Source organism: Phaseolus vulgaris, chromosome 2 (assembly GCF_000499845.2).
Source record: "Phaseolus vulgaris cultivar G19833 chromosome 2, P. vulgaris v2.0, whole genome shotgun sequence".
Lineage (NCBI taxonomy): Eukaryota > Viridiplantae > Streptophyta > Magnoliopsida > Fabales > Fabaceae > Phaseolus > Phaseolus vulgaris.
The window spans coordinates 14,154,010-14,172,839 of NC_023758.2; positions in this window are offsets into that span (position 1 = coordinate 14,154,010).

The window sequence follows — 18,830 nt, forward strand, 5'->3', positions numbered from 1 at the left end:
ACTTAGGTAGCTAATTTAAATAGAAATTTAGAAACCATTTTATAAATTTTTATTAATAATAGAAACCACTTTAGATATGAATAATTTTTTAGTCTCTAAATTAGTATATAATTTGTTAATATAGTGACTAATTATTTTTGGTCTCTAAATTTGGTTACTATTTAATGATTTTCTTGTAGTGTTAGTTGTTGTCTAAAGTAAGAAAAATATATAGTCAAATATATATTATGTTTACTTTATATTATTAAGAACTATGTCATATAACATTTACATAGGTTACATAAAAATAATAAATAAATAAAATAACAAAATTAATACACAGACTCCCTAACCATTCAAACCACCCATAAATAAAGGAAGTACATGAAAAAACTTGATAAACTTGACTTAATTCTATCATAAATAAACTCAAGAAATAAATAGAATTAACTACTATAGTTTTGGTTGATTCTGTTACTATAGTTTTTGTATAGAATTGTGAGTTATATTTTTATAGAAGGGTTAAATATGTTTTCCATCCATATACTTTCATGCAAAATTGTTTTCCGTTCCTAGTCCAAACTTTAGACCTTTTGGGCACTTGTAGTAAGAAAACTTTGTAGTAAGAAAACTAATAGAATGAGTCATTGTTGGTTTTTAACGTAGCAAACAAATTTTCAACGTGGCAAACAAATTTTCAACGTTGTTACTATGCTGAAAATTTGTTTGCCACATAAAAAAAACTAAAAGAAACTCTTACTACAAATATCTATGAGGTCTAAATTTTGGACTAATGACAAAAATTCATTTCGTGTTATAGTACAAGAAAGAAAAAACATATTTAACCTTATATAGAATTATGATGCTTTGAACTTGAAAGTGGAAAGCGTCATTGATTGAGTTTTGTTACCTACGTTGAATGAAAGCTAAATTTATTTCACATATCTTTTATGAATAGTTTTCATGTAATAGGTAAATTAAATTCTTGAGTATTTTTGACACATTCCAACATTTTGAGAGAAAAATAAAATTCTTTTAAAGTATATTGAACTCCAATTATTCACAGTTTGTATTGTGAATTAAGTTAAATCTTTGTTACAATGTTATTTCCTTTGCCATTAGTATCTATAATGTTTGATACCCGGGTGTTGGATGTTGAATGCCACTTGACTACTTGGCATTCCCTACACGTCGTCTTGTAAGGCAGAATAGTAGTTAGTAGTATCATTAAGAATCGTTATAGGATAAGTATCTACAAAGCACGTTCAACATTATATGAATTTCAATTTCATATATTGGTCGAACAAGAAGTATTGTATTTTTTTCTTTATTCAGCAGTAGATAACCAATTCTTTTTTCCTCCATGACAATATTATTTATTATAATAATTTTTATTATTATTTATATTACTAATTTAGCTTTTATGAATCGAATTTGCAATATATAAAATAAAATAACAATATTAAATTTGGTCAAAATTTAATTTTTGGAGGGTTAAATTTTTAACTATAAATAATAATGTTGAATGTTAGAATTCACTCAAAATTTGATGTCTAAAAAATTAAATTTTTAAATGGTAATTGTTATGGCCAGAGATCAAATTGTCAAAATAATCCACTTTCAAACCTATAACGGTGCTCTCTAATTTACTGAATTACCTTACTGTTTACTTCGTATTCAATCAACTAAATAGAACTCAAGGTTGAATTATCATTTCTTCCCCTTTTATCCAAATTGTATAGTCAATTAGAAAAATGTTTTTAGTTTGATTGCAGAAAATCAACTGGTTGTTTTTGCGAAACAGTCATTTGTTTATAGTAGCAATGTTGAAAATCAAAGCAAAAATAGTTTTAAAGAGAGTAAGGATAGAGAGATTAACACATAATGTTTATACCGGTTCACTCTTTACCAAGAGCTACTTCCAGTCCTCAACAACAACTGAGAATTCACTAAGTAATCAAAACTTGATTAAAAAAACACACCAAAGTGATGATCTTGAACCCTTCAAGAACACACACCACCTTTGGCAAACACCACATAGTTTTCATAACAACCTCTAAAACTGCACAACACCATTTCACACAGAATTATAGTGATCAAGAAAGAAAGGAATAGAATAAACTTGGGTACAATCAAAGATTAAAGTACAGAAAATACAGAGAATCCTATTCCACACATGAGAATGATCCAAAGCTTTTTGAAATCTTGAAAACTGATTTGAATGATTTCTCTTAGTTGATTTATGTCCAGGAGCGTAAAAAAACTTATTTAAACTCCAATCAGATGGTCAAATCATTTAATTCAAGAACCAAAATAAGTTTTAATAATTTAAAATAGATTAAAGTCACTTAACAAAATTTTGTTAAGGTTTTCAGAAAATCAATCGACTGAAAACATGAATCAATTGATTGAATTGGTTTGACAACAAAGTCAAGTTTTTTCAAATCCTTTTCAAAATACACTAAGTGTAAAAAAACTGGTTGAATTGACATTTCAACAGGTTGAATTTTCACACACTTTAGAAAACACATCTTTTTCAAAAGGATTAAGATTCAATTAACCTTGGATCATCACAAAGAATGGATTAACAAATTCAACTACTCTAGACACACAACAACAAGGATCTTCATGCATTCCACTTGGATTTGAAGACATCAAAGCACCTTGTTCAACACCATTCTCTTGTGATTGGAGTTCCAAGTGATGGAGTTAAAAGATTATATGGGTATAATATTTTTTTGGTTGACTTTATTTAGCTTTTTTTTAGTTAGTTTGCTTGACTGATACTTTTTTTCTTTAGCATACATAAGCTAATATCTCTTTCCCGAAAGGAGTTGGGACGTCGTATTAGGGAGCTGAGGGATTTTGTTGGTGTTGCATCTGGTGTTACATTTAGTGTTGCACCCAATCCGAGTTGGAGAAGTCGATGTTAGGCCGAGCGTGGTTTTAAGTGGAATTCGTTTTGAATACAAGGAAAGCAAAAAAAAAAACATGTTTGACCTCAATGGTCGCGAAAGAGATCAAGGAGAGTGACAAATCTTATTCCCTTTATCTTCACTAGTTCCAAGTTGGATGAGTGCAACCTATGGCTGAACAGATGGTTAAAGGCTAGGGTTGTTGGATATCTTAAAGATCCTAACTTAAAGTGTTTGATGAAGCCATGAATTGAAGCCTTGAGTGAAGACTTGTTGCCCTATGTGTCTAGGTAGCTTAGGCTTTGTTTTGGTTGTCTTGAGTTATCTTTTTCCTTTACTAATGATGAAGGGTCCAAGAACAAAATCATTTTCAACTGGTTAAACTGGTTTGTAATTGGTTAAAAAGTTGCAGTTTGGTCTAAATTTGAGTGTTCTTGGTGCTTAACTTTCATCATTCCCTAGAGGTTAAAGGTTTTCAAAGTGTGTTGTGAATTTGGAGATCCTTGTTGAGTTTCTTGGTTCATAGCAAAGGTGAATTCGTTCTTTTAATGTTCTGTGTTTTTAAATCTGTGTGTAAGTGTTCTTTTAATGTTTTTTGTTTTTAAATCTGCGTGTGTAAGTGTCAAGATAGAGTTTCTTGGTGGGTATCACAGATGTAGCAGGGTGTTGCAGTGTGTGGTGTGGTTCTTTTAGGGTTCAATAATTGTCTTTGATCTTCTTTTATAAATTTTTTTTTGTTGATCTAGTGAATTACATCTTGGTGTGAGGTGGGACTGGATAAAGCTCAGTTTTGAGTGAACCAGTATAAATCTTGGGGTGCTTTAAGCTTTCCTTATCACTTCAAGTCATTTTTTTCATAATTGTTCTTACTGGTGTAAAAATCAATCAATTGTTTTTAAAATTAATCATTGTTTTTGTTTACAGAGGTGTTTGACTTTCTAGATTAAATTGAATTAATGTTCTAAGCAATATGTGAATCTTTGTGTATTGATTATGTGTGTATACACTTGTATTGTCTGAATAAAAAAACTTCTTGAAAATTGTGCTTAATTATATTGAATTCTCAATTGATTCTTAAAAGCTTAAATATTTTTTGTTCTTTGCCAAACTAGAAAAACAATTTGTTGTTTTAAAATTTAATCTATTAATATTTTTCCTGATTCTATAACCAAAAAATCAATCAATTGCTTTCAGATTTAATTTGTTAATATTTTAACTGATATTATAACCAAAAATTGAATCAGTTGTTTTTAGGTTTAATATGTTGATTTTTTATCTGTTACTAAATTTGGAAAAACAATCACTTGTTTTCAAAGACAAACTGTTGAAATAATTATGGAATTTATTTCTTAAAAAATGTTTCAAATCTTTCCTAAGAGAAATTGTTTTACAGATTTGTGTTCCCAAATTTTTTAATCAGTTGTTTTTAATAATAACGGGTTCTTTTTCTGAATCAATATTCTTTTTGAAAATTTTAATCTGTTGTTTTGAAAAACAATCGATTGATTTTCTGTCAGGATTGACTAAACTAGCTTTCTGTTATTATTGGTTTACATTTGTTTTGCATAAAACTAGAGAAGGAAGATGAATAAACCAATGGCACCTTTAACACTGAACTTTATTCATCGCATAACATGTTTAACGATTTTTATTTTGATCCGTATCTTACCAGGTAGGCTTGCTCCATTTTTACGAGGTCGATTTGTTTCGAGCAACTTTACAAGTTGGCTTGTTCTGCCTTTACGAGGTTGATTTGTGACGACCAACCTTACAAGGTTGGCTTGTTGTACCTTTACGAGGTCGATTTATGATGAGCAACCTTACAAGGTTGACTTGTTCTGCCTTTATGAGGTTGTTTTGTGACGAGCAACCTTACAAGTTGACTTGTTTCGCTTTTACGAGGTGGATTTGTTTCGAGCAACTTTACAAGTTGGTTTGTTTCACCTTTAGGAGGTCAATTTGTGACGAGCAACCTTACAAGGTTGGCTTGTTCTACCTTTACGAGGTCGATTTATGATGAGCAGTCTTACAAGGTTGCCTTGTTCTGCCTTTATGAGGTCGGTTTATGACGAGCAACCTTACAAGTTGGCTTGTTCCGCCTTTACGAGGTCGGTTAGTGACGAGCAACCTTACAATGTTGGCTTATTTCACCTTTACGAGCCACGGTCAGCGCCAGTTATTTTGGTCGAAGATTAAATTGTCAAATAATCCCCTTCCATACCAATAACAGTGTTCTCTAATCTACTGAATTACTTCAATTTTTACATCCTATTCAGTCAATTAAAAAGAACTCAAGGTTTAATTTTCATTTGTTCCCTATTTATCTAGGAAATTTATCTTTGAGCCTGTTTTAGAAATAATCATTTAATGCACGTGAAATATTCCCTAACTTTCCATGACAATATCTTAACATTTTGTGATCCTCAAAATTTATACAAATTTTTAGGAAAGAATGGTTTAATTGATCCATATGAGTCGAAAACCAAGTCGAAAATTGATAACCCTCTTTTCTCCATATTTATGGATGATTTAGGTGTAAAATGGGTCCAATTTAGATCGGTCGTTTTATTGTCTATCTATAAAACATCATACCTAACATATGGATCATCCTTAAACCGATAATAATTAAACATAAATCAAATAATTTTTGGTAGGTTTTGGATCATCCTTAAACCAACAAAATGTTCATAGATGAATTCTAAAAGTTACCCACAATATACACAAATAAATGATTTGATTGATTTTCTCTATCACTCTAAACTTGGACATAGAATAGTGGCACTGAGCATTATGTTTATCTACCTTTGAATTTTATATTATAGGTATGCGTTCTCTCATGCCGCCACACTAATGATGTTCAAACATTAGAAATTCGTTTGAAATTTGATCTCAGAAAAGTCGAATTTAGGTCAATTTTTTCAAAAACTAATAAAAAAGGGAAGAAGAAAAAATCAAAAAGATCCAACTAGAATTTCGCTTCTAAAAGACCAAATTCAGACCCGTTTTTCATCACCACTGTTGATAATACTTGACATTGTAAATTTGCCACATGTTTATTTGTGAAACCTTTTTTTAAATCAGTTTGTTGCCGAAAACAAATTCCTAAAACCATCTTTTTTAAATGTTGTTTCTCTGAATCTGAAAACAAACTTAAATACAAACAAAAAGTCATTAAGGATTACCCAAACAGACCGTCAGATTGGTCAGAAGGTGGGGCCTCGGACATAATTTCAACACTCATCATCTTTGTATTTATCTAGCAATTCCTCAACTACCCATAATTGAGTTTCTGTTTACTATGAATTTTTTTTATCGGCTAAAATTAAATAAACAAAATAAATAAAAATATTTTAGGAATATTCTAATTCTTTTATAATTATATTTTTTTAGTTATTATATATATATATATATATATTTTGATCTCACAGTAATAATTATGTATTGCACCTTAATACATGATGGCTGTATTTATAAGGGTATTTTATGGTTTTGATGGATTCTCTGCCAAATATTGGTAGGGTTTTCCACTTTTTTTTCAAAGGCAGACTATTTATAACTCTAACTTAACAAAGATTCAAGATGTAATAAATATATATAAGACTGATTCTAATAATATGTGATATTTTTAGAAGTCATATATTTGTTGATGTTACCAAGATTATGATAAGAATCTTTCTAAGGTCTAAAAGAGAGATTTTAAGATATTTAATCTAAAAAAAAGGCTTGAGATGTTTTTAAATACTTTTTGTATATCAAAATATAGATTAAGCAAGATAAAATAAATTATAGAAATATTTATAAATTATACTAGAAAAACACAAAAACCCACACAAATTGTAGAAGATCTTAATACAATTTTTTATGAAATTTGCTTCCCAAGATTTCCACATGAAATAATAGCAACTCATAATAAGAATATTGAAAGTAAGATAATTTGGAGAGAGAAAAAGTAAGTCTAGAAATGTAAAAGAGAAAGAAAGGTAATATTCTATGTAAGTTCTTGAATATTAGAGTTCGAACCAATAAATGAACCAAAAATGCTTTGAGAAGTGTTATTGGTCTCAAGAAAAATATCTCTCAAATTTTGCAAAGTGATTTTTTAAACGGTAGAAAATACTTCATTCAATTTCTTAATAATTTAAGAGATATATACTTGTTTAAAAACACATAGTTTTAATTCTCCATTAAAGATTACTGGTCAATTGTTGTTTGTAATTTTAAATTTAAGATTATTTTCAAGATACTGACGGATAGACTTGCACTTGTGGCTAGTAGAATCATTTCTCCTAATCAAAATGCGTTTGTGTAGGGTAGACAGTTTCAGATTGCTTTTGAGGCTATTAACATGTTTTCTAAAAAGGTTAGAGTAGGTAATGTGGCTTACAAAGTTGATATTCATAAAGCCTTTGACACTTTAAGTTGGAAGTTCTTATTATTAGTTTTGGCACGCCTTGGTTTTCACCCCTGGTTTTTCGGTTGGATTAGTACAATTCTTCGTTCAGCTATACTTTTTATCAGAATAAATGACAGTTTGGTAGGTTTTTTTCCTTGTATTAGAGGTGCCAAATAAGGTGATCCTTTGTCTCCTTTACTTTTTTGTCTTGCAGAGGAAATTTTTAGTAGAGGTATCTTTAAGCTTGTGAATGATAAAAAGATTCTACATATTGTTAGTCCGCAAGGTTATCTCACTCCCTCTCATGTTTTATATGATGATGACATATTTGTTTTCTGTAGGGCGAATAATAAGTTTCTTAGAAATTTGAGTATTTTTCTTAAAACATATGGTGATTTTTCTAGTCAATATGTTAATAATTTTAAGAGTAGTTTTTTCACCATGGATAATTCTGCAAGTCATGGTTGTTTGCCTTTCACTTATTTAGGAGTGTCTATCTTTGTTGGTGTTCCAAAGTGTCGATTTCTTCAACCTTTGACTGATAAAGTCAAATTGAAGCTAGCATCTTGGAAAGGTAAATCTCTTAGCATGATGGGTCAGATTTAGTTGATCAATATAGTGATTACTAGATTTCTAGTTTATAGCTTTAATATGTACAAATGGCCTATTTCACTTCTTAAGCAAGTTGAGTAGTGGTGTCAAAATTTTATTTGGACGGGTGATATTCTGAAAAAAGGGATAGCTACCGTTAATTGGGCTACAATTTGTTCTCTTTTTAAGAATGGAGGTTTGAAGATTATTAACCTTCATCATGAAAATAATGTGTACCTTCTTAAGCTTGCTTGGAACTTTGCTTATAGCAACACGCCTTGGTCTTTTCTCCTGAAAGCTAGGGTTCTTAAATCAAAATATGAGTTAAGAATGGTTTGTAAATCCTATCTCTTTGGCCTGCAATTAAGTAGTTTTATTCTTCTATACTTTATTATACTTCTTGGGCTTTTGGTACAGGTACTTTTATTAATTTTTGGATGATAAATGGTGTTCTACTACTTCTTTAGCAAATATTGTAGGGTTATCTAATGGTGCTAGCATTTCGGGTACAGTCTCACAGTTTTGGACTAATTATGATTGGAATATTCCATTGTCTTTAAAGCAGATGCCTCATTTTTTTAATCATATCATGGTTAGGGAGGAATAAGATATTAATTATTGGATTCTAGATGAGTCTGGTCGTTTCACTCTTAAATCGGTTAGGACTTTTTTCTTGAAACACGAAGTTCCATGTGGTTGGGGTAAATTCATTTAGTCTTCATACATTCCGCCTTCCAAAACTCTAGTACTTTGGAAAGTTTTTCATGGGCGGCTTCCTACATATTCAAAATAAAGGTTTGCATATATGTTCTATGTGTACACTTTGTGAAAAGCACGAGGAATCTATTCAACATTTATTTTTTGAATGTTCTAATGCTTTGCATATTTGGAGTTGGGTTCGGCAGATTTTTCTTACTTCTCATTTCTCTAATAAGGGTGATCTTTCTTTTATTAAGAGTGATGGTAGTCTTTTGCTTAAATTGATTAAGCTTGTTGTGATAACTTTTTCTGATGGTGTAGCCTTCATTCCAATTGGATTTCTTTGCAATTTTGAGGTGGTGTGTGAAAGCTCAATGGAAGTGGCAGACAAGGATGACTCCAATGGAGCTACAGTTTCCTTGAAGGTGCATGAGAAGTAGGGAGAGTTATTGGTTGAGCCATATCACTTGGAAAAGGTGAAGAAGAAGATCAAGGTGTCTATCCTAGAGAGTCTAGACAAGGGAGTGAGAAAAAATGCAAACTTGGCAGCAGTTCACTCATATATTTGATCTTATAATTTCATTAGCCAAGCACCTCTTTATGTAGGGTAGAGGTCAGATCAATGTACAAAGTAAATGGTGGGAAAATTCAAATGCTAGAGGTTTGAAATTGGCGCCTATTTTGGAGTCACAAGGCAAGCATGACCAAGGTGTGCTTCGTGTGACTCTTTTTAGGTTTAAGACTGACCTAGGTTAAATTAGGAGTCTTCTAGAAACCTTAATTTAACCTTGGTTGGTTTTTAGGTGCCTAATTTAACCCTAACTACAATTAAGAAAAATTACAAGTAAAATTCGTATTCTACTTTTGGCAAGAAAGTAAATTATACTCTACAATTTTACACTAGGTTATGGATTTTTGAACATATAGAGGAGGGTGTCTCTGCCATCAGAGTCCCAATCTTCTTGTATCTTCCTTGCTATGGACCTAGTGATTGGGCTTGAGCTTGACCTTTTTCCTTCATCCCCTTCCTCTTGAAGAGGATTTGTCCTCAAATCGTATGCTTCTACCTCTTCATCTTCACTACCTGCAAAAGGTGTTAGATCCATAACATTAAAGGTAGTATGTACTCCATATTCCTCAGGCAAGTCAATTTGATATGCATTATTATTGATTTTCTTGAGGACTTGGAAAGGACCATCTCCCTGGGGACTAAGCTTAGACTTCCTCTGATTAGGGAATCTATCCTTTCTAAGGTGAAGCCAAACCTAGTATCCTCTTCAAAAACCATCTCTCTCTTCCCCTTATTTCTATGTTTCATGTATTTCTCTGTTTGTTTCTGTATTTAGTTTTTAATCCTCTCATGCATTTTCTTTACAAATTTAGCTTTTGTTATTCCTTCCTTATGCACAAATTCTTGTGGATTAGGTAGAGGTAACAAATCCAAAGGAGTAAGAGGATTAAATCCATACACAGCCTCAAATGGAGAAATATTTGTAGTTTTATGAACTACTCTATTATATGCAAACTCATTATGAGGAAGGTATTCGTCCCAAGATTGTTGGTTTCCCTTCATGATTGACCTAAGTGATGGCATTTCATGTGTTCTTCTTGAATCAAAGTAGTAAAAATGGATGCGGAAGCAATGGGTGAGTGAAACAAAGCCCTCCTAGGAGTTGTGATGGCTTTGAAGGTGCATGATGAGTATGAATTTAGAGAGGTTCGGCCAGCTCTATGAAGAAAGGTGAAGGAAGTGAAGTTTATAGCCTAGATTTCTAGGAGAAGTATAGCTAGTGCACAAAATGGGCAGCATAACAATACTCAAATAAACTTCTTCAATACAATGAGCTAGCCTTCCTATTTATAGGCTAGTTTGGGACGTAAATGATAAGCTACATTACAAGGAAAAGAAAACCAAAAATTAAATCTAAATGCTAAGCCATGTGCCAATCCATGACCGGCCACACAACCCTACATTCTAGAATGTTTTCCTTCCAAAAATGCTTCCTACACTACCCTATCTACTAAGTACCCCTAATGGGCCTTTATGCAACAAAGCCTTCTCTTCCCAAACCGTAGCTTGGCTCATGTGTGTGTGTGAAGCTAGACGGTCTAGGACTCTTCATAGATGCTCCTTATGTAGCCATGGCTAGACACTCCCTTGTGACGCTAGACGCTCCATTTGGAAGACTAGACGCTCCTTGGAGAGGCTAGACGCTCCTTTGTGAAGCTAGTCTTAGTCTTTTGGCTTTCATAGTGTGGTGAGCTTGGGCCCTCTTCCATCATCCCCTCCCTCTTGAAAAGGATTTGTTCTTAAATCCAATGCTTTTGCTTAGGGGAATGGTTGTGGCTGGATGGTGTCCATCATCTCCTCCTTCTTTTGAGAAGATCTATCCTCAGATCTTCAGGCTTGATCTCGGATAGCAGCATCTTGTTTCTTCAAAGTTTGTCCTCCTGGATCAAACGTCCACCTATAGAAATAATCAAATAAAGCATAGGTGTTAGTTTGCAAATTAATTTTACTAGGTTGCCATTGTTGTTTGTCTTTTGGTGTTGGCAACCTTGGACAAGATTTCTCTTTTAAGGGTTGTGTGTGGCCTCTAATCATCTTTTGTATTTTAAAATGGTCATTTGTGGTTACCTTCTCTTGAGGCATAAATCCTATAGGAGATGGTAACAACTTAAAAGAAGAAAGATGATTGAGCACACACATAACTTTACAAGTAGAAGTAGTTTTGTGAACTACTTGATGATATGTTTGCTCATCTCTAAGATTGTGTGTGCACTTCATGATTATTCTAGGCATAATAGAAAGAGCTATATGTTCAAAAATATTTTGACCATGCGTTTGAGGATGATAAGCATTTAAAGTGTGCAACTTAGTTGCAAGTTTTCCAAAGGAAATCCTCAAATCATGGTTTGCGAAAGTTGGAGCTCTATTCAATACTATGCTTGAAAATAAACCATGAAGATGTATCACTTCTCTAGAGAAGAGTTTACCCATAACCATGAAGATTAAATTAAAACCTTTTGTTGTCTTAGGGAGTTTTAAAGTGAAATTTGTATCTTCCCAAGGACCATTTGCAAAAGGTGAAGGAGTATAGAGTTCAGGAGACTTTACTTTAGGTGTAGTTTGAAAACATGAGTTGTACTTAAAGTAATGTCTTTGAACCTCTTTTCTCATGGGTGACAAAAGGTTTCCTCTTAAAAGCTCTAGCGTTTGTTCAACTTTCTTTTGTCCCATGAGTTCTCCTTCTTGATCTATGCAAGCTTCTTGTAAGGACTTTTCTTTTGTGTTCATGCTTGCAAGTGTTCCTTTACAAAAGGAAAGGCTAGGTTGTTCAACAAGAAGCATGTTTGTAAAGGTATTTTCAATATGCTTGTCTTGTTGAATGACCTTGTGGGAAGGAACACTATTCTCCCACGCCTTTTGTTTCCCAAAATTTTTTTCTTTTTCTATTTTTTTTTCTTCATCCCTTTTGAGTTTCATTTGTATTTGGTCTTTTACCACTTGGGAATGTGGTAAAGGGCTAAGTACAAACCTTTTATGCTTGTGGATAAAAGAAATCTCGTTAGTTAGACCATTATGTGAGGTTTTCTTATCAAATTGCCATGGTCTACCTAATAAGATGTGGCAAGCTTCCATAGGTACTACATCACATAAAACATTGTCTTTGTAGTTGCCTATAGAAAACTCGATCTCCACTTGTTTGTCTACACGTAGTTCTCCATCCTCATTGATCCATTGTAAATTGTAAGGTTTTGGATGAGGAACTACTTGTAGTTTTAATTTTTCAATCAATCTAGTGCTACAACAATTGCAACATGACCCACCATCCACAATAAGAGAGCATATATTTTCTAAAACATTGCATCTAGTATGAAAAATGTTCTCTCGTTGTGTTTCAATGGATGCACTAGGTTGATTGTGGAGGATTCTTTGAATCATCAATAAGTCCCCCTCCAAAGGATTTATCCTTTCTCCTTCCCCTTTTTCTTGGGTACTAGGTTCATCTTCACCACTTGTGTATTCATTTTCTCCTTTTAAAAACAAAACTCTTTGGTTTGGACATTGTGCTTGCACATGCCCTCTTCCAAAACATTTAAAACATTTGGTGTCCCTAGTACGGATGTATGGGGTGGAGGCATCTTTCACTAAGGGTTTAATAGTCTCTTTGGATTCGTCTCTAGGTGTACTACCCTCCCTTTTAAAGTCTTTCTTGGGATAAGAGTTGGAGTAAGAACCTACCCTTTGACTTGAAGTTTTGCGTAAATTTTGTTGTTCAACTTTAATGCAAAGTTGAACCAAATCATTCAAGTCTTGATAGGGTAATAGTTCTACTCTATCTCTTATCTCAAGTGATAGGCCACTAAGGAACCTAGATATGGTGGTTTCCTCCTCTTCTCTAATGGAGGCTCTCATCATGTAGAGCTCCATCTTTTGTCTATACTCTTCTACGCTCATATTCTTTTGTTGGAGTCTTTGGAGCTTGTCCATCAACTCCCTATGGTAGTAAGAAGGTATATGTCGACGTCTTAGGGCTCCCCTAAGGTCATTCCAATATTCTATGGGAGGTTCCCTATGAAGACGTCGGTCTCTCTTTAAAGAGGTCCACCAATACATAGCATTTCCTTGGAAACTAAGGGTGGCTAAGGGTACCTTACGTTCCTCACTTACTCTATGGCAAGCAAAGAGTTGCTCTACCTTCATCTCCCAATCTAGATATATTTCTACATTTTCCTTTCCATGGAAATGAGGTAGGTCTACTCTTGTTTCCCTTGGCACCTCTTGTTCCCTTTGCCTAGTTCTTCTAGGGGGTGGTTGGTAATAATCATTGATTCTACGGCTTCCCTCCCCTAGAGATTCAATACTTTGCGAATGTGATGCATGAGTTTTTTTTTATTTTTGTGATTTTTGTGACTTCTCTTCTTGAGCTTTAGCCAACTCATTGATTTTGTTTTCATTCTCCAATTGTCTAAAAGAGATTAATTGTACCGCTTGGGATACTTCTTTTAAAAGAGTTTTCAAAGATTTTACTTCACTTTCTATAGACTTTGGAGAGTGAGAAGAAGAAGACATGGCTAAAACTTTGTGTATATAGGTGTTTTACTTGGAGAAAGTTTAGGAAAGTTAGAGAAGGGAGTTTTCCAGGTAAGGGAGGTGAGTCACAATGGACTACTTAAGTACCAAGCCTTTTCCTTGCCAAAAACTTTTCCTCCAATGACTTCACACAAAATTTTCTCTTAGTAGAACACTTAGAACACAAGAAGTTGAGAAATCAAAAAGCAAGAAAACTATGTAAGCTAGATATGCAGCAAACTAGTCGGTATAGCACAAAATTAAACAATACTAAACATGCAAAACGTTTCTACCAAAACAAAAGAAATACAAGTTCAAACAAGCAACAAATTACTAAGCAAAATAACTATGCTATTCGGCCCTAGGTGAGGCTTCTTGGACACTTTGAGCCCTTGAAGACACACTCACCGTCTAAAACGTAAATTAAAAGAGGTAATTAACAATAAACCAAGTTGTAAAGGAGATAAGAAAACCCCCTTTGTTGTTCCTCTTTTTGGTTAGTGCACTTTCTTTGTTGTCTTGATTGTTGATCTTCTAGGTGTTTGTAGTGTTTGTTTCAAGAAGCTTGTTTCGGCCTTAGCTTGACTCCTCCTTAGAAAGTTGGCTTTAATTCTCCAATTTCCAGCACCTATTCACAAAGGCTTAACCTTAAACCAAGTCAATTTCCATGCACATAAGCACCAAGAGAGAATTAATTTCCAGCACCCACAAAAGAGAGGTCAAGAAACAAAAGCAAGAAACAAATTTAATTGAAAGAAAACAGTACCACCAAAAGGATTTATAATATGACAACTTAGAAAGAGATTCAAGGAATTAAATCAAACAATTAAAGGTACTCAATAAAAGTTGGCACACAAAAGGAATTCCTAAAGAAAAGCACTGATTTAGATGACCAAATAAAAAAACAGCACCACTGGAAAATGTTGTGGGCCAGAAAACAGTTTTGTTCCCCGATTTATGCTGAGCTGTAATTGTAAAATTTGTTTCTGAAATTTGGATACAAGAAAATTCAGGATCTTAGCTAAATTTTGGCTTTGGAATCACCTAAAACGCATGCACCATTTTTTTTTAATAATTTTTGCAAATTTGGTGTGCAGTTAGGCCAGCTGTAACGCTCAAGATTCGCACTCTGATTTTGTGAGATTTATCATTTTTTTTCTGTTGCTCCTTTTGACCTCATTCTTTTTTTGTCTTTTCTATAACATCTTAAACTTGCATTTTCCAGAAATTCAGAATTTTCCTATGGGTAGAAAAATTGTGATAAACAAAACAGCCCAGAACAGAGAGGTGTTACAGGGGAAAACTGGAAAACTGGAAGAAAACAGCAAGATAACCAAAATTAACACAATGGAAATGTGAGAATGGAAATTGGGTATGAACTAAGACACAATTATGAACTCAAACTAAAAATAAAAAGCATCAAAGGATCAAAATAACAGCAGATTATTGCAATATAAAGAGACCCAAAACAAGAAACAATCAAGCCAAAAAAATAGGACTACTAAGAATTGATGACAATATGGATGAACATGACTTGACAAAACATGTATAGATTCAGAAAAAAAATAAAGACTCAAAGCATAATATGAAGCAAAATAATGAAAGCAATAAAGACTCAAAGCCTAAAACAAAATAGCAACACAAAAGGTGTATGGAATCCTATCACAAATTGCACAAGAACTTGTTCAAGATCAAATGAACAAGAGTGCTTGGGTTGGATCTTCCACAAAGCACACCAAGAACAAATTAAAATATAAAAAACAGCAAGACAAGTAAGGAATTGAAATGACAAAGATGAAAATAAAGAAGAACTGAAATTAAAAAGACAAGCTACTCATCTTGAAGAACCAATAGCTCATGATACCAAATGATGGCATTTCATGTGTTCTTCTTGAATCAAAGTAGTAAAAATGGATGCGGAAGCAATGGGTGAGTGAAACAAAGCCCTCCTAGGAGTTGTGATGGCTTTGAAGGTGCATGATGAGTATGAATTTAGAGAGGTTCGGCCAGCTCTATGAAGAAAGGTGAAGGAAGTGAAGTTTATAGCCTAGATTTCTAGGAGAAGTATAGCTAGTGCACAAAATGGGCAGCATAACAATACTCAAATAAACTTCTTCAATACAATGAGCTAGCCTTCCTATTTATAGGCTAGTTTGGGACGTAAATGATAAGCTACATTACAAGGAAAAGAAAACCAAAAATTAAATCTAAATGCTAAGCCATGTGCCAATCCATGACCGGCCACACAACCCTACATTCTAGAATGTTTTCCTTCCAAAAATGCTTCCTACACTACCCTATCTACTAAGTACCCCTAATGGGCCTTTATGCAACAAAGCCTTCTCTTCCCAAACCGTAGCTTGGCTCATGTGTGTGTGTGAAGCTAGACGGTCTAGGACTCTTCATAGATGCTCCTTATGTAGCCATGGCTAGACACTCCCTTGTGACGCTAGACGCTCCATTTGGAAGACTAGACGCTCCTTGGAGAGGCTAGACGCTCCTTTGTGAAGCTAGTCTTAGTCTTTTGGCTTTCATAGTGTGGTGAGCTTGGGCCCTCTTCCATCACTAAGCATAGTGGAAAGAGATTTGTTGACAACTTCAGTTTGTCCATCCGTTTGAGGATGATAAGAAGTTGAGAAATTCAACTTAGTTCCTTTCCTTTCCCAAAGAGTTCTCCAGAAATGGCCCACAAATTTAGGATCTCTATCCAAAACTATATTCTTAGGCAAACCATGTAGTCTTACCACTTCTCTAAAGAAGAGTCTAAAGATGTTATTAACATCATCCACTTTATGGCGGGGTATAAAATGAGCCATCTTGCTAAACCTATCCACTACCACAAAGATGGAATCAAAACCTCTTTGTGTCCTAGGAAGTCCTAATATGAAATCCATGCTTATATTTTCCCAAAGAGCACTTGCAAAAGGTAAAGGAGTGTAGAGTCCATGGGGCATTGTCTTAGACTTAGCTTTTAAACATGAAATGCATCTATGACAATGGCTTTGAACATTTTTCCTCATGTGTGGCCAAAAGAATTTTCCTTTTAAAAGCTCAAGAGTTTTATCAACTCCAAAGTGGCCCATGAGTCCTCCTTCATGTGATTCTTTTACAAGGAGTTTTCTACGTGTTCCTTGAGGTATGCAAAGTTTTTGTTCTTTAAATAAGTACCCCTCAAAAACATAAAAACCTCTTAGTGCTCTATGTTGGCACTTAGCAAAAGTGGGTGCAAAATCTTGATCTTCTTTATAAAGTTCAACTATGTTTTCAAATCCAAGAATTTGGGCTCCAAGTTTAGAAAAAAGAGCATGTCTCCTTGATAGAGCATCCGCCACAATATTTGTATTGTCTTTCTTGTATTTGATAACATATTGAAATTGCTCAAGAAATTTCATCCACTTTTCATGTCTTTTGTTTCACTTGTGTTGACCCTTCAAATATTTCAAAGACTCATGATCACTATGTATGTCAAATTCTTTTGAGACTAGATAGTGTTCCTAAGTCTGCAGGACCCTCACAGGTGCATAGAGCTCTTTGTCATAGGTGGGGTAGTTGAGGTCTGCACCATGAAGTTTTTCACTAAAATATGCAATTGGGCACCCACCTTGCAACAACACAACACCTATTCCTACTCCCGATGCATCACACTTTATCTCAAAAGTTTTTGAAAAGTTTGGTAAAGCTAGAATGGGTGCATTAGTGAGTTGAGCTTTCAACCTTTGAAAGGCTTGCTCATGCTTCTCTCTCCAACAAAATGGAGTGTCTTTCTTCACTAACTCATTGATTGGTGAAGCTAGACTTGAGAAGTTAGGAACAAATCTCCTATAAAAACTTGCTAAGCCATGGAAGCTCCTAACATCTCCTACATTTTGTGGTGTTGGCCACTCTTGGATAGCTTTGATTTTCTCGAGGTCAACATGTATCCCATTTTTGTTGACTATAAAACCTAAAAACACTACATTATCTACACAAAAAGGGCATTTATCTACATTAGCAAACAAATTATTTTTCCTAAGCACTAAAAAGACCTCCCTAAGGTGACTTAGGTGGGACTCTAGGCTTTGACTATATACTAATATATCATCAAAATAAACTACTACATATTTACCTATGCAATCCTTAAGGACATGATTCTTAAAGCTTCACAAAAGTGCTAGGTGCATTAGTGAGTCCAAAAGGCATCACTAACCACTCATATAGTCCAAATTTGGTCTTAAAAGCAGTTTTCCACTCATCACCTTCTTTGGTTCTTATTTGGTGATATCCACTTTTAAGATCAATCTTGGAAAATATAGTGGACCCATGCAATTCATCAAGCATATAATCAAGTCTAGGAATTGGATGCCTATATTTGATGGTGATGTTATTGATGGCTCTACAATCACAACACATCCTCCACTTGCCATCTTTCTTAGGCACCAACAAAACATGTACAACACAAGGACTTAGACTCTTTTGAACCCAGCCCTTCTCCAACAATTCCTGAACTTGTGATTCTATCTCCTTAGTCTCCTCAGGATTAGTTTTATAAGTCGGTATATTTGGTAGACTAGCTCCCGGAACTAAATCTTTTTGTTGTTCTATACCCCTAAAAGGTGGAAGTCTTTACCAAATTCTTTTAAAAGCTTTTTGACTTGAGAAGGTAAATCACTAACTTCAGCAAGTGTGGCAGTGCATGCAAGTTCTCCTTTACACAGAAGGAGGCCTGAAGGTTGTTCAGATAGAAGTATCTTTTCAACTTTATTGTTTTTCAAATTTTTCTTCCATCCAAATGACCTTGTGGGAAGGAGAATTTTTCTCCCACACCTCAACATTGTCCCTAAGGACTTTCTCTTGATTTTCTATTTTTTTTTCTTTTTTTCTTTTTTTCTTTTTCTCATTTTCTTTTTTTTTTGTTTCATTTGTACGTGGTCCTTTATCATTTGTGAGGGTGTTAAAGGATAAAGTACAAACTTTTTTTCCTTTTGGGTAAAAGTAATCTCGTTGGTAAGACTTCCATGGGTACTACATCACATAAGATTTCATCTTTGTAATTCCCCACAGAAAGACTGACTTTTACCCATTTATCTATAGTTAAATCCCCATCTTCATTCAGCCATTAAAGTTTGTAAGGTTTTGGGTGGGGTATAACTTGTAGATTAAGCTTTGCAACCATCCTAATGCTACAACAATTGCAGCA